The sequence below is a fragment of the Chiloscyllium punctatum genome, chromosome 19 (assembly GCF_047496795.1).
Source record: "Chiloscyllium punctatum isolate Juve2018m chromosome 19, sChiPun1.3, whole genome shotgun sequence".
Taxonomy (NCBI): Eukaryota; Metazoa; Chordata; class Chondrichthyes; order Orectolobiformes; family Hemiscylliidae; genus Chiloscyllium; species Chiloscyllium punctatum.
Window position 1 is genome coordinate 7,050,609 of NC_092757.1, and position 14,203 is coordinate 7,064,811.

Sequence of the window (14,203 nt, forward strand, 5' to 3'; positions counted from 1 at the left end):
TGAAAAAGCACAGCAGGTCAGGCAGCATCCGTGGAGCAGGAGAATCCACGTTTTGGGCATAAGCCATTCATCAGGAATCAGCATCAGTTACATCATTCTGTCACTTTGCAAGTGCGTTGAGGGGGGAATAGCCTCGTACTGTTCCTGTGTAAGAGACTCAAGGGGCTGAATCGCCTCCTCCTGTTCCTGTGTAAGAGACTGAAGAAGCTGAATGGCCTCATCCTGTTGCTGTGGAAGTGACTTTAGGGGCCGAATGGCCTCACCCTGTTCCAGTGTAAGAATCAAAGGGTGAATGGCCTCATCCTGTTCCTGCGTCAGTGACTCACGGGACTGAATGGTTTCTTACTCGTCCGATTGGACAGGGCCAAGGGCCTGACTGGGTTCCTGTTTAACAGCTCGATGTGCTGACAAGTGTGATGATGCTGCAGCTTTAAGAGGTTATTTTGTCCTTGTTTCTTTTCTGAGAGAAATTGAACGATTGTTACCAAGCTGGTTAGTTAAGGCCAATGAGTAAACAGCAAGCGAGGCCTTAGGTTAATTTTAATGCAGCCTGAATTGGTGTGGCCAGCTCTCACAGATTAGGATCTCTGGGTTTTGTTTTCTCGGCAACATCAGAAACTATTGGGGTCTCCACAGAGTTGGAATCTTCAGTGACTATCTCCTGGCTGCTGCTCTCTCTGAATTTTCTCTTGGTGCTGTTCTTAATTCCTGGATTGGAGAACTGTTTGTGACAATCTGTGTCTGAATTTTTCTTTTTGCCAGGGGCTGTGTTTTTGGGATGTGCCTATATTGGAACAGTTCATTAGTAATAGTTCCTAGATCTCGTAGTCTGTTAAGTTGGCCAATAGAATTACCTTATTCTAAATACCTCTTTCTTTGGTTTCATTTCATCTTTCGTGTTTAAATAAATGGTGTTTTTCTTCACACTGAGTAGTTTGACCAGTCACATTGTATCTGGAACAGGCACTTTACATGTCTATTAAAATAGAAAATACATTCTCGTCTAAGTTACCACCTTCAAATATTTTCGAGGGGCTCTCGTGTGCCCCATCACACTAGAATCCTTCTCTTCCTGAGTAATAGGCTGGAGGCACTGAATGGGCCGTCCCTTTTCTTCTCCAATAGTGTCAATGGGCTGAATGGCTTCCTCATATTCCTATGAAACCAGTGTGAGGTGCTGAATGAACTCTTCTTTTACTGTGGCAATGTACAGTGCCAGGCAGTGCTGTTATATGAATGTTACAGACACTTTAACGGCACAAGCATGAATGGAGCCTGGGTCTTGCTGCACATGGACACAGACCAGTTCAGTAGCTGATGGAGGACAAAATGTTCTGAACACTGTGGAATCTTCAGTGACCATCTCGACCTCTGACCTTATGGTTGGGAGGGTGGGGGCGGGGTGACATTGACAAAGCAGCTGACGATGTTTGTGAAGAGGAAGCTACCCTGAGGATCTCCCACAGATGTGACACAGGACTGAGATGATGAGCATCTTCCTTTGTGCCATGTTTGATTCCAAACACTGGAGAGTTTACTCTGATTCCCATTAAGTCCAGTTTTGTTAAGCTGCTTGATGTCAACAGATCTCAACCACTGCCTTGATATCAGGGCCAGTCATTTTTACCTGAACCCTTGTGTCAACCTCGTTTGTTCACATCAATAAGCCATGATATCGGAGCAGCAAGGGTTTTCTTCAAACAGGTGGGATTGAATGTCAGGATTTCTGTTCTCAAGAATGTTGGGGAGCTAGATGACTGAAAGTATTTGAACAGAGGTGGATGGATATTCATTTGTCAGAGAGTTGAGGGCGATGAAGTATTGGGTATGAAAGAGGATTTCACACCAAGAGCAGATCGATCATGATCTTAGTGAAGGGCAAGGCAGGCTTGGGGAGTGAACGACCTGCCGCTGTGCCTGATGTTCTCACATTCTGTTATTGGAGAGTTAGTGGGTGGTATTTTCATGAAGGTCTGTTATGGAATGTTGCCGTCAGGGAGACAAGAGGATTTTCTGAGCCATCTAATTGTGGTTTCGTTGTACTCTGAGATAAAATACTACGCCACCGTTCTGATGTAATCTGTAAACTTACTAACTATGGCCCCGATCTTCTCATCCAAATCTTTGACAGAAATGATGAAATGCAGTGAAGTCAGTACCGATTCTTACAGCACACTGCTGCTCACAAGCCTCCAGTCTGAAAAATATCCCTCTTCCTTCAAGCCAATTGTGACTAGCTTCTTCTGTATCCCATGTGACCGAACCTTACTCACCTGTCTACCAATCGGAATGTTGTGAACACCTTACTGAGGTCCATATAGACAATGTCTACCAAACTGCCTTCATCAATCTTCTTTGTCACCTCTTCATAAATCTCAATCAAATTAATGAGACATGATTTCCCATGCAGAATCCCACGTTGAATACCCCGATCAGCCCTTGCCTTCCCAAATGTATGTAAATCCTGTCCCTCAGAATCCCCTCCAACAACTTACCCACCACTGACATCAGGCTTACCGGTCTATAGTTCCCCGACTGTTGGGGTCACTGTTTCCTTTTCCATTCCCACTGCTCCACTGTTCACAACAAATGTTAAATGTAACCAGGTTGGTGATATGGCTGATAATATCGGTCTCAGACTGGGTCAGTGTCAGTTTTAACAACAAGTCAGGCTAGTTTATTTAATCTGTGAAAACAACACGTTTATGATCCAGAGCAATGTTACTCAAACTATGATGGAAGGATGAATGGCAAACGTTTTGGATATTCCAAATAAAGAATCGATATTTCTCTTTCTTAAAACACTGACACACACACACACTTTCACACAAACACACACATACACACACAGATAAACAAAATCTCTGCAATTTCAAGTTGAAAGCGCTTTGTACAGATATTATTGTAACTCATGTCAAAGGAAAAGTTCAGAGTTTGTTCAAATGTTTTTCTGCTTCTGACGACATTCTACTCACACAAGCTGTTAGCAATGGGATTTTATCCTGGGAGAGTTCGATTTGGTGAATTCCCTTTGCATTAGGCAGTGAGGAGATTCCAATGAATTCTGACCAGGGATCACCCAAGGGTATCACAGTGGCTCAGTGGTTAGCACTGCTGCCTCCCAGGGCCTTGCATTCAATTCCAGACTCGGGTGAATATTTGTGTAGAGGTTGCACATTCTCCCCTTCTAATGGTTGCTCCAGTTTCCTTTCACAGTCCAAAGCTGTGCTGGTTAGATGGATTGGTCATGATAATTTGTCTGAAGTATTCCGGGGTTTTGAGTTTATGTGCATTGTTCAGGGTAAATGTCAGGGAGCGGGCCTGGGAAGGTTGGTATGGACTTTTTGGGCATTAGGGCCTATTTGCACGCTGCAGTGATTCTATAAAAATAAGAATAGTAAGGATGACTGTAGATTTTTTGTTTGAGCTCGCTCACATTGCTGTGATGAGGAATAATGAACGAGAGAGTGTGCAATAGGCTGTTCCTTCTCAGGCAGATTACATTTTCTCCCTCTCTGAGCTGAATCACACAATAATGTCATCCTATCACAAACAGGATCATGTGAGGTCTCCTTGTACATTGTCCAAACTATGTCTCCATCACATTCCCTGTTCCATGTAGGTGCATCATTGCTGCTTTCATATACAGAGCCATACCCTTTGCAGAAAATGATCTTGGTGGATTTGAAGATATGTTTATATGCCCCTCCGTCATTAAAACATAAAATATTTAATGTATTCAGAGTATTGTGTTGAAATGAATGCATTTTTTACAAATACAGAAATTGTTAGAAAAGCTTGGCCAGTCTGTCAGCATCCAGATTCCTTTGACATGCTGTATTTGTACCAGCCTCCACCACTTCCTCATTCCATATGCACACGACCCTCTGCATGAAATGGTGCTCCTGGGGCTCGTCAAAACCTTTCCCCTCTCAGTTTCAACCAATGCCCTCTAGTTTTGGACGCCCCTAACCTGGGGAAAACCCTGACTACTCACCCTATCCGTGGTCGTTCTGATTTTATAAACCTTTACTGCTCCGAAATGTGACTCCAATCAACACGAATGGCTGTACGTTAAATCATCCTGTGCCTTAAATACTGAAATGTAATACTGACACCTCTTCCTTCTCCATCAAGCCACAATTCTAAATCTGTTTTAATCAATTTGTTCAGATGTATTATAAAACACTTCTGTTGGGATTTACACCTCGAGCTTTGCGCCCGGAGGTAGGGACACTAGCACCACTCGGCAATACCCATAAAGCTGTAACATTATTCTCCTGTGTGTTTGCTCATAAGCCTGTTCTGGCATGCTGGGACATATCTCAGCAACAGCCAGGACTTGAATTCAGAACTTCTAGTCCAGAGCTTGAAACACTACCACACACGTTCAGGAATCATATCCAGTGCTCTGGCTCAGAGGCACGGACATTGCCCACTACACTACCATACCCAGATTTTGGGTCATATTTTAAGTGTCAGCTTTCGGCTCAGTGTGGATTTATTATAACCAGGCTACCATTACTGAGCTACACAAAACATTTTGTATTGTTAAACAAATACAAAATATTTGTCTCAACTGTAGGATGTTCATTGTTCGGGATTAGTGGTACTGGAAGAGCACAGCTGTTTGGGGGGGGGGGTAAAGTGGACGGGGTGACAGAGAGAGAGAGAGAGACAGACAGACAGACAGACACACACAGAGACAGAGAGAGAAAAAGATGTTGCATGCGGCAGTGAGAGTGGTGGAGCATGAGCTTTGTTTGGGGGTAGCTGCTGTAACAGATACACAGTGAGTGTGAGGGAGCAGAGAGAATACAGTGAGCCTTATCCTGACAAAGTGTGGGAAAGTTATTGATGCTTGTTCTGTATTGCTGGACATTTCTTCAGACCGCAGATACTGCACTGAGCTGGGTGGTGAGCTCAGAACATGCTCGGTGGGTCTGGTGGTGCGGCCACCTCTGGGAAGAGAATGGTCCTCCTCTGTACTAGCTCCTCCACCAGGAGCTCCGTGCCCCTGTCGACAAACCGTGGTATAATTGCCCTTTATCTGCCATGCTGGAGGTAAACTGTTCAGGGCAGCTCCTAACTGAGAAAGCTCAACCATGTGCCCCTTGGCCTTTTAAAGATGGCACCAGTGTCGGGGATCACCGAATATCCAGAGGCATCCGGGCGATGGTGAGTAGCTCCAGCCATGATGGTGGGAGAACCGGGCTGGTATTGATGAGGGGACACCATGGAGTGGGGTAGGTAGTTAATGAGGTGAGTAGTTAATTGATACGATAGCACCAGGAAACGAGCTCGGCCTCGTGTGGATGATCCCTCTGTCACAGTCAATGAAAGTGGTACTGCGACAACTTATTGTTAGATTTAGCCCAATGAGTCAAAGACTCTGCTGACCCTACACCCAGATACAAAGCTGCAGAACAAATACTCATCCAATACTCTGCATCATCTGTGCTCCCACGAATATCCTGTTCACCTTTCAATCCTGGAAACACTTACGTCACACGATGCTGTTACAATGTTTTCATTTCAGCATTCTGAAACATGGGAACACATCCTTCCATAACACTGTCTCTGAGTCTCCCCTACTCGGTCTATTTCCCATTCCCCTCCCATTTGTTATTGTTTAAAATGATTCCCCCGCCATCTCTGTCTCTCTCTGGCAGTGATGTTCACACCCACAGCACCCCCTTGTCAGGGCACAGTGTAGAGATGGAGCTGGAAATGGATGGGAGCTGCACATCTTGTCACTTCTAGCACGGGCTGCAAGTTTCTCCACACTGGGCACTGATCAAACACAGTGTTACTGAGCAATGCACTGGAGTGGTGTACACAGTCCTACCTGCTGGGAGGGTAACTGCTCCTGGTTTACAGATCACTGCACTGGGGTGGGGTTCACAGTCCTACATACTGGAAGGGTAACTGCTCCTGGTTTACAGATCAATGCACTGGGGTGGGGTACACAGTCCTACATGCTGGGAGGGTAACTGCTCCTGGTTTACAGATCAATGCACTGGGGTGGGGTACACAGTCCTACATGCTGGGAGGGCAACTGCTCCTGGTTTAAAGATCACTGCACTGGGGTGGGGTTCACAGTCCTACACACTGGAAGGGTAACTGCTCCTGGTTTACAGATCAATGCACTGGGGTAGGGTTCACAGTCCTACATGCTGGGAGGGTAACTGCTCCTGGTTTACAGATCAATGCACTGGGGTGGGGTACACAGTCCTACATGCTGGGAGGGCAACTGCTCCTGGTTTACAGATCAATGCACTGGGGTGGGGTACACAGTCCTACATGCTGGGAGGGTAACTGCTCCTGGTTTACAGATCAATGCACTGGGGTGGGGTACACAGTCCTACATGCTGGGAGGGCAACTGCTCCTGGTTTACAGATCAATGCACTGGGGTGGGGTTCACAGTCCTACATGAGGGAAGGGTAACTGCTCCTGGTTTCAAATTGGTGATCACTGCACAGCTCCCGGTGCTGGACAGATACCTAATTCGGGTTTATCGATCAGTGCACGGATGTGGTCTCCACTGCTTCCCACTCTGAACAGTCAGGAGGCTGGAGGAACACAGCAAACCAGGCAGCATCAGGGGGAGTGGAATTTGACATTTCCGGTGCAAACCTTCTTCAGGACTCCGGCAGAATTGTTACTCCTGAAACGTCGACTTCTCCACCTCCTGATGCGGCCTTGCCTGCTGTGTTCTTCCAGCCTCCTGCCTGTCTACTTTGGATTCCAACATCAGCAGGGTTTCTTTGTCTCTTTAGTTCCCATTCCTGTGATTGGACCCTCCGTCTCTCACCCCATTAATGTAACAGTGTGCCCATGTACAGTACATCATTTTGGTGAATACCCGCTGTCCTGGCAGCAGCCACAGCCTCTTCATTCCGATGCAGGCAGCCATTCCCATTGTCCTCTCGGGTCTTCACGGAGAAAGGAATGTTGGCCTTTCAGATAAAGGCTGTCCCGTTGGTACAGGGTTCAAAGCATCGTCCCCCTCACCAAGTCCCACCATCAAACAACCACATCAAAATATCCGGTGTGTACTGAAAGCAATGGAACCACTAGGAACATTAGGGTGCAGACCATCATAGAGATGGTCTGTAACAGGTATGAGAGATTAAAAGATCTGCTCCAATTGCTGAGTGATAGCCTCCAATGGCTGAATGGCCTCATTCTGTTTCTGTTTAAAACTCTTGATGGGCTTAATAGACTGCCTCAATACAGGTGTAGTTGGGAATGGTGCAGAACAGTGTAGAACCATCAATGAACATCCCACTTCTGACTTTACAATGGAGGGATCGCCATTGATGCTGCAGCTGCTGCAAGCCCACCGTGCCTCATAGATGGCCCGATTCCATGTGCTCGGTTCTGTAGAAGTATGTCCTACTTAACAGGAGGGAGTGCCACATAACACAGTGGGCAGGATCTTCAATATGAGGCTGAGACTTCCCCTCCACCAGGACTGTGGGCTGGCTGATCCCACAGATACTGTCAGGGACAGATCCTTCTGGGAAATGGGGTTTGGTGAGAATGTTTCCCTCTTGGTGGTTCCTCCATCGCTTCCCCCAGTCTGGCTGCTGTGTATGTAAAGTCTCTCAAAGCTCAGTCAGGGGTGGGCCGATGGGCTCACTCTTGGTGATGGACATTAAAGTCCCACACCCAGAGGACGGTCTGTGTCCTTATCACCCTCAGTGCTTCCTCTGATTTGTTTCCAACATCAAGAGGAACCGAGTTATCACCGAGGGTAGGGATGAGGGCAGGAGATGACCGTCCTCAGCGATTTCTTTAACCATCTGTGACCTGTTACCATGAGCCTTCCCGCGTTCGAAAATCAATGTTTTGGAATTCATGGTGACTCCTTTCCTGACTGCATCCCAGGGTGTCCCCACCGCTAGTGGGTCTTTCAAACTGGTGGGACGGGATAAACCCAGGGGTGGTGATGGAACTTCATGAAAAATGACCCATCAGTCCTGGTACCATGAGAATGACGGTGTCAGACTGTTTCCTGGTTGGGAGTGTTGTGCTGGAAAAGCACAGCAGGTCAGGCAGCATCCGAGGTGCAGGGGAATGCAGGCATAATCCCTTAATCAGGAATGAGGCTTGTGGGCCGGGAAGCTGAGAGATAAATGGGAGCGGCCTAGGGCTGGGGTTGGGTGAAGGGAGCTGGGAATGTGATCGTTAGATGAGATTAGATTAGATTACATTACATTACAGTGTGGAAACAGGCCCTTCGGCCCAACAAGTCCACACCGACCCGCCGAAGCGCAACCCGCCCATACCCCTTACCTAACACTACGAGCAATTTAGCATGACCAATTCAACGGACCTGCACATCTTTGGACTGTGGGAGGAAACCAGAGCACCCGGAGGAAACCCACGCAGACACGGGGAGAACATGCAAACTCCACACAGTCAGTCGCCTAAGGCGCGAACTGAACCCATGTCTCAGGTGCTGTGAGGCAGCAGTGCTAACCACTGTGCCACCGTGCCGCCCAATGAGGGTGGGTGAGAGGTGATAGGTCAGAAAGGAGGGTGGAGTGGATGGGGGGAAGGGTGATGGACAGGTCAAGGTGTTCCAGGAACGCTCTGTCCCCGACATTCTATAACTGACATTCCCCGGAACGTTCTGTCCCTGACATTGTTTGTGAACGGCCGGACGTCAGTGAATTGAACAAATGATAAGATCCCGAGCGAAGTGATCCCGTTCCAGGGAGAAGGAGACACTGTTCCAAAGGCCCCTCAGGCAGTTAAAGGGGTGAATACGTTTTCCCTGCATTTACATTTCTTCACAACACAGGATCGATCACAATTTTGACCAAAATACTGAAATTCCCAAACTCCGTTTGTCATCAGAAAACTGGGAGAGAATCAAAGATAGCAACGTTTCCACCCTCCGTGTTAGGAACTGGGAAGGAGTGACCTGTGTCTGCTCTCGAGTGATTGAGTGTGTGGGAATGTTCTCGAAACCATCTGTCCTTAAAGATGTGTCTCTGTGTGTTTGGGGAGGGAGGGTTTCTTATGGTTTAAGTCACAATTTTGTCAGTAATTCTGACCTTCGCATTTGTTATTCCAGCTCTAATTATTTTAAGAAATCCCTGAATACAGGGACACATTTGAAAATCTCACTGGGTCCCCGATCAAATGGGTCCCTTTGCTTCCAGGATGATGGATAATGGGTTTGTTTTCCTTCCTCACAGTTAACGTAGTGACCATCTACGTCCTGCTTTATAAAGATTGTGGATTGTCTCCATGTGTCAGACGTTACCTGGGGGCCATGGCAGCGGCGGATCTCCTGGTCATTATCCTCGACCTGATCCTGAGACACATTCCCATTGTTTATCAGGATCAGTTTTCTTTCCTGGTGGACTCCGTCCCCTTGTGTAATATCCACGCCGTCCTGCTTTTTGCAGCCACTGACTGCTCTGTCTGGTTCACCGTCACTTTCACCTTTGATCGGTTTGTGGCCATTTGTTGCCAGAAGCTGAAAAGTAAATATTGCAGTGAGAAAACGGCAGCTGTGGTTCTGGGAGCAGTGACTGTGCTGAGCTGTTTAAAGAACATTTCCTGGTATTTTATGTTCACGGCTGAGTATTGGCTGTCGAATACCCCCTGGTTTTGTGATGTAACAATCGATGTTCTATTCTCCAGTGTCTGGGTCACAATCGAGTTCCTCCACCACATTCTAACCCCGTGTGTCCCATTTCTCCTGATTCTGCTGCTCAATGTTCTCACCGTCAGACACATTTTAGTGACCAGCAGAGCCCGCAGGAGACTCCGCGCTCACACCAATGGGGACACTCAGTCTGACACAGAAATGAGAAACCGAAAAAAATCCATCATTTTACTGTTTGTGATCTCGGCCAATTTCATCCTCTTATGGTCGACGTTCATGCTGTTTTCTATATGGAGACGGATGTATGATATTGGGTATCGGTCTGTGTTTCTCCATCTCTCTGTGCAGGAATTGGGCTTCATGCTGCAGCTCCTCGGTTGCTGCACAAACACCGCGATTTATGCCGTGACCCAGACTAAGTTCAGGCAGCAGCTGATGAACGTGCTGAAATATCCCTTCACCCAAATCCATCCATCCATCAAATTCCCTCATTAATCAATCCATCCGGAATTTTCTCATTTCAGTTCAGTGTTTCAGCGATGGAGCAGCCTGTCGCTATGGTAACAGACTGAGGGTAGCGCTGGTTTGTCCATCCTTATCCCACAGGGGGGGTTACAGGGAAACATTTCAATGTTTTCTCACACCTCGGGGCCAGGGAGAAAAGGCTCCATCCCACTGACTGTATCCTTCACTTCCATTTGTAAACAATAAAAATGTTCATATAAGCGTGCCGAGCAGCAGAGTGAACCATGCTGTTGTGTGTCTTTGTGTTCTGGTCCTCAAGGAAGGGGATGGCACTGGGCCCTGAGCTTAGGAGCCGGGTTTAACTCCCTCTGTCCTTACGTTCACCTCTGGGTCTCCCAATCCAACTTGGCTCTCAGCAGAATTCACCATGCTCCCTTTATCCCTCTCCCTCCATCTATCCCTCCCACTATCACACTGCACTGCTATTTCTGTCTCCTTTTCCCACTTACGCACTCAATTCCACTGTTCTTGCCTTCCCCAATCCTATTCACTCTCTCTCCATCTTGCGATCAGAACCTCCCAATTTTACTGTCTTCCTTGAATCCTTGGTGCTGTGGGAACAGAAGTGGGTTGTCGATCTTCAGGCCGATGTTAGGGAACAGAGATTGGGACTGCAGGTGAAGCCATTTCCAGGGCAACTGTATGGAGCTTGGGCCAAAAGCCATTGCTCGGGGACATAGTGGGTGTAACGAGCCGTTACTAGGGGGTAACAGGTGGAGTGGCACCGTTGGCTGTGGCTGAGACTGGTACAACAGGATATCACAAACAGAACATATTGCGTGGGACATACTGTCTGCTACTCAGCGAATATAACGGGGATGGTATTAAAGGCCATTTAGAGGGGATCAACTGGATCGGTGTTCACAGGCAGAAGCTCAGTTTAAGGTGTGTGAGGGGTGTGATGGTGGGAGACTGCGTGGGCGTGTGAGTGTGATGCTGGGGGTGTGTGCGAGGGAGTAAGCGTGATGGTGGGGGAATGTGCAAGGGAATGAGTCTGATGGTGGGGGAATGTGTGGGGGAGAACTTGACAGTGGGGGAGTGTGTGGGGAAATGAGGGTGACGATGGGGGCGTGTGCAGGGGAGTGAAAGAGACAATGGGATTGTGCGGGAGAGTGAGCGTGATGCTGGGGAGTGCACAGGGTCTGAGAATCAGGAAGGGGCTGTGTGTGGGGGAGTGTGTGGGGGTGAGCGTGACAGTGAGGGTGGTGTGGGGAAGTGTGTGTGATGATGGTGGAGTGTGTAGGGTGAGCGTGGCGGTGGGGGAGGTGTAGGGCAGTGTGCGAGGGTGGTAGAGTGTGTGGGTGTGAACATGACAGTGGGGGCGGTATGGAGCAGTGTGTGTGAGGGTGGTGGAGTGTGTGGGAGTGAGCGTGACGGTGGATGTGTTGTGGGGCAATGTGAGTGACGTTGGTGGAGTGTGTGGGGGTAAACGCGACGGTGAGGGTGGTGTGGGGCAGTGTGTGTGATGGTGGTGGAATGTCTGGGTGTGAGCGTGATGGTGGGGTGGGGAAGGGCATTGTGTGTGATGCGGTGAAGTGAGAGGGGGTGAGCTTGATAGTGTGGGTAGTGTGGTGCAGTGTGTGTGAGGGTGGTGATGAGTGTGGGAGTGAGCATGACGGTGGGGGTGTTGAGAGGCTGTGTGAGTGATGGTGGTGGAGTGAATGGTGGTGAGCGAGATGGTGAGGGTGGTGTGGGGCAATGTGTAACATAGTGAGAGTGAGGGGGACAGTTTGATGGTGATGGAGTGAGTGTGAGGGGGTCAGGGTGATGGTGATGGAGTGAATTAAAAGAAATTTCAAAAAGTGAGAAGCGCGGTACAAATGCCAGGTAATTATGTATTGGCGCATGTTTGATATTTAGCATCTGGGAAAATTTCCAACCTGTGAGGGACAGAAACTGGGAGAAGGGGAGATCCTACACTGCAAAATATGGAGTAAAGCACATTGGCAATAGTTTACCACAGGTGAAAAATAAGCTCAAGGGGTTTGAAAGGTGGTGAAAGGCCTCGGGTGTTCTCACTGTAACAGATTGGAACACATAGAATTACAGTGCTGATGGTTTAAGAAGGGCACTGGGGAAAAGGTGTTTTCACTACAGTAAGCTGGGACACACGTGCTGGGCGTTGAAGGAAGACACTTTGGGAAAAGATGCGGTAAAAGAGGTTAGGTCAGTGGCATTAGTGAACCTGGTAAAGAAGACCCCAAGTCTCCAAGGAGCTACAGGAGAGTGCACAGCCTAGGTATAGAGTCAGTGTCTGGTCTCTGTAAAGAATTCGCCTCTGTGGATAAAGTTTACTCAGAAGGTGTTGTTGGGCGGGGGGAGGGAGGACAATAAATAATAATTTTGTGAGATACGGGATCTGCTCAGTCTCTAATAGTTGAGAAGTGAGGTGCCAGAAACGCACAATAGATCAGACAGCATACTAAGAGCAGGACAGTCGAAATATCAGGTATAAACCCATCATCAGGATTGTGGCGGGGGTGGGGAGGGGAAAGGGGGCTGAAAGATGAATAGGAGGGTAGGAGCTAGACTGGTGGGAGGGTCACTGGAAGGGCGATAGGAAGATGCAGGTGGGAGTGATAGCGACATGTCGGAGGGGAGGGTGGAGTCGATTGGTGGGAAGGAAGATGGACAATTAGATTAGATTACTTACATTAGATTAGATTACTTACAGTGTGGAAACAGGCCCTTCGGCCCAACAAGTCCACACCGCCCCGCCGAAGCGCAACCCACCCATACCCCTACATCTACCCCTTACCTAACACTCCGGGCAATTTAGCATGGCCAATTCACCTGACCTGCACATCTTTGGACTGTGGGAGGAAAACGGATCACCCGGAGGAAACCCACGCAGACACGGGGAGAATGTGCAAACTCCACACAGTCAGTCGCCTGAGGCGGGAAATGAACCCAGGTCTCTGGCGCTGTGAGGCAGCAGTGCTAACCACTGTGCCACCGTGCCGCAGTTCAAGAGGGTGGTGCTAATTTGAACGGTTGGATGTGTGATGAGGTTGGGGAAGGGAGATTAGGAAATTGGTGAAGTTGATGTTGATGCTGTATAGTTTGAAGTTTCCAACTGTCCTACCACCTTTCCACTTCACCCTCCTCTCCAAACTATCACCATAACATCCCATCTGCATCTACTTATCGCCTTCCAAGCTCCCGTCCATCCAGCTCCAGCCCCACCCTCCTATTTATTTCTGGGATGCACAAGGACGTGGTTAGTTTTTGTTGCACATCATGCATGCCAAATCGTAGGTAAGTCACAGGCAGTACTAAAACCAGCACCTTTGTTGCCAATTCTTGCATTTGAATAACCTTTCACGTGGGTTATGATTAATTGTATAGCTGCCCTTTCTAAAATAAAAGTGGAAACCAATATTTGCTGACCATAATGGATATGTCCACCAGATTGCCAGAGGCAATTCTATTATTGGAGTGTTAAGGCAAACAGGGAGGTGGAGGAGTTGGCAGCTTTCTTTCCTCGCTGTGGGCTAACCAGAGAGATTCAGTCAGACCAAGGGTCTCATTTTACCATTTAGCTGTTTAAGGAAGTCATGGATGGCACAGGCATACAGCACTTCAAATCAAGGGCGTCCCATCCTGAATCCCAGGGAGCCTTGGAAAATTAGCATCAGACACTGAAGACCATGTTAACAACGTAATGTCAAGATTGCCTGAATGATTGGGATAAAGGTGTCCCATTAACTTGGTTGCCATCGGAGATGCCCCAAATATATCTTCTCAGTTTACTTCCTTTGAGTTAATATTCCTACATGACGTGTGAGGTCCTTTGAAATTAATCAAATATAAATTGACAGGACCAAAGCCGGAAATGTCACACTTGGATTATGTATGTGAGTTGAGGGAGAGGTTAGATGGAGTAGGTGAGTTGGCTAAACAGCACCTAAAAAGGACACAGTATTGAGTGGAGCAGGTGGCAGATTAAAAACTCTGAAACTTTGACGATTTCCTGTGGGGATGACGTATTAGTATTGCCACCAGTGGTAGGAAATCCCTTCAAAGCCAGGTTTAGTTGCCCCTTTCAA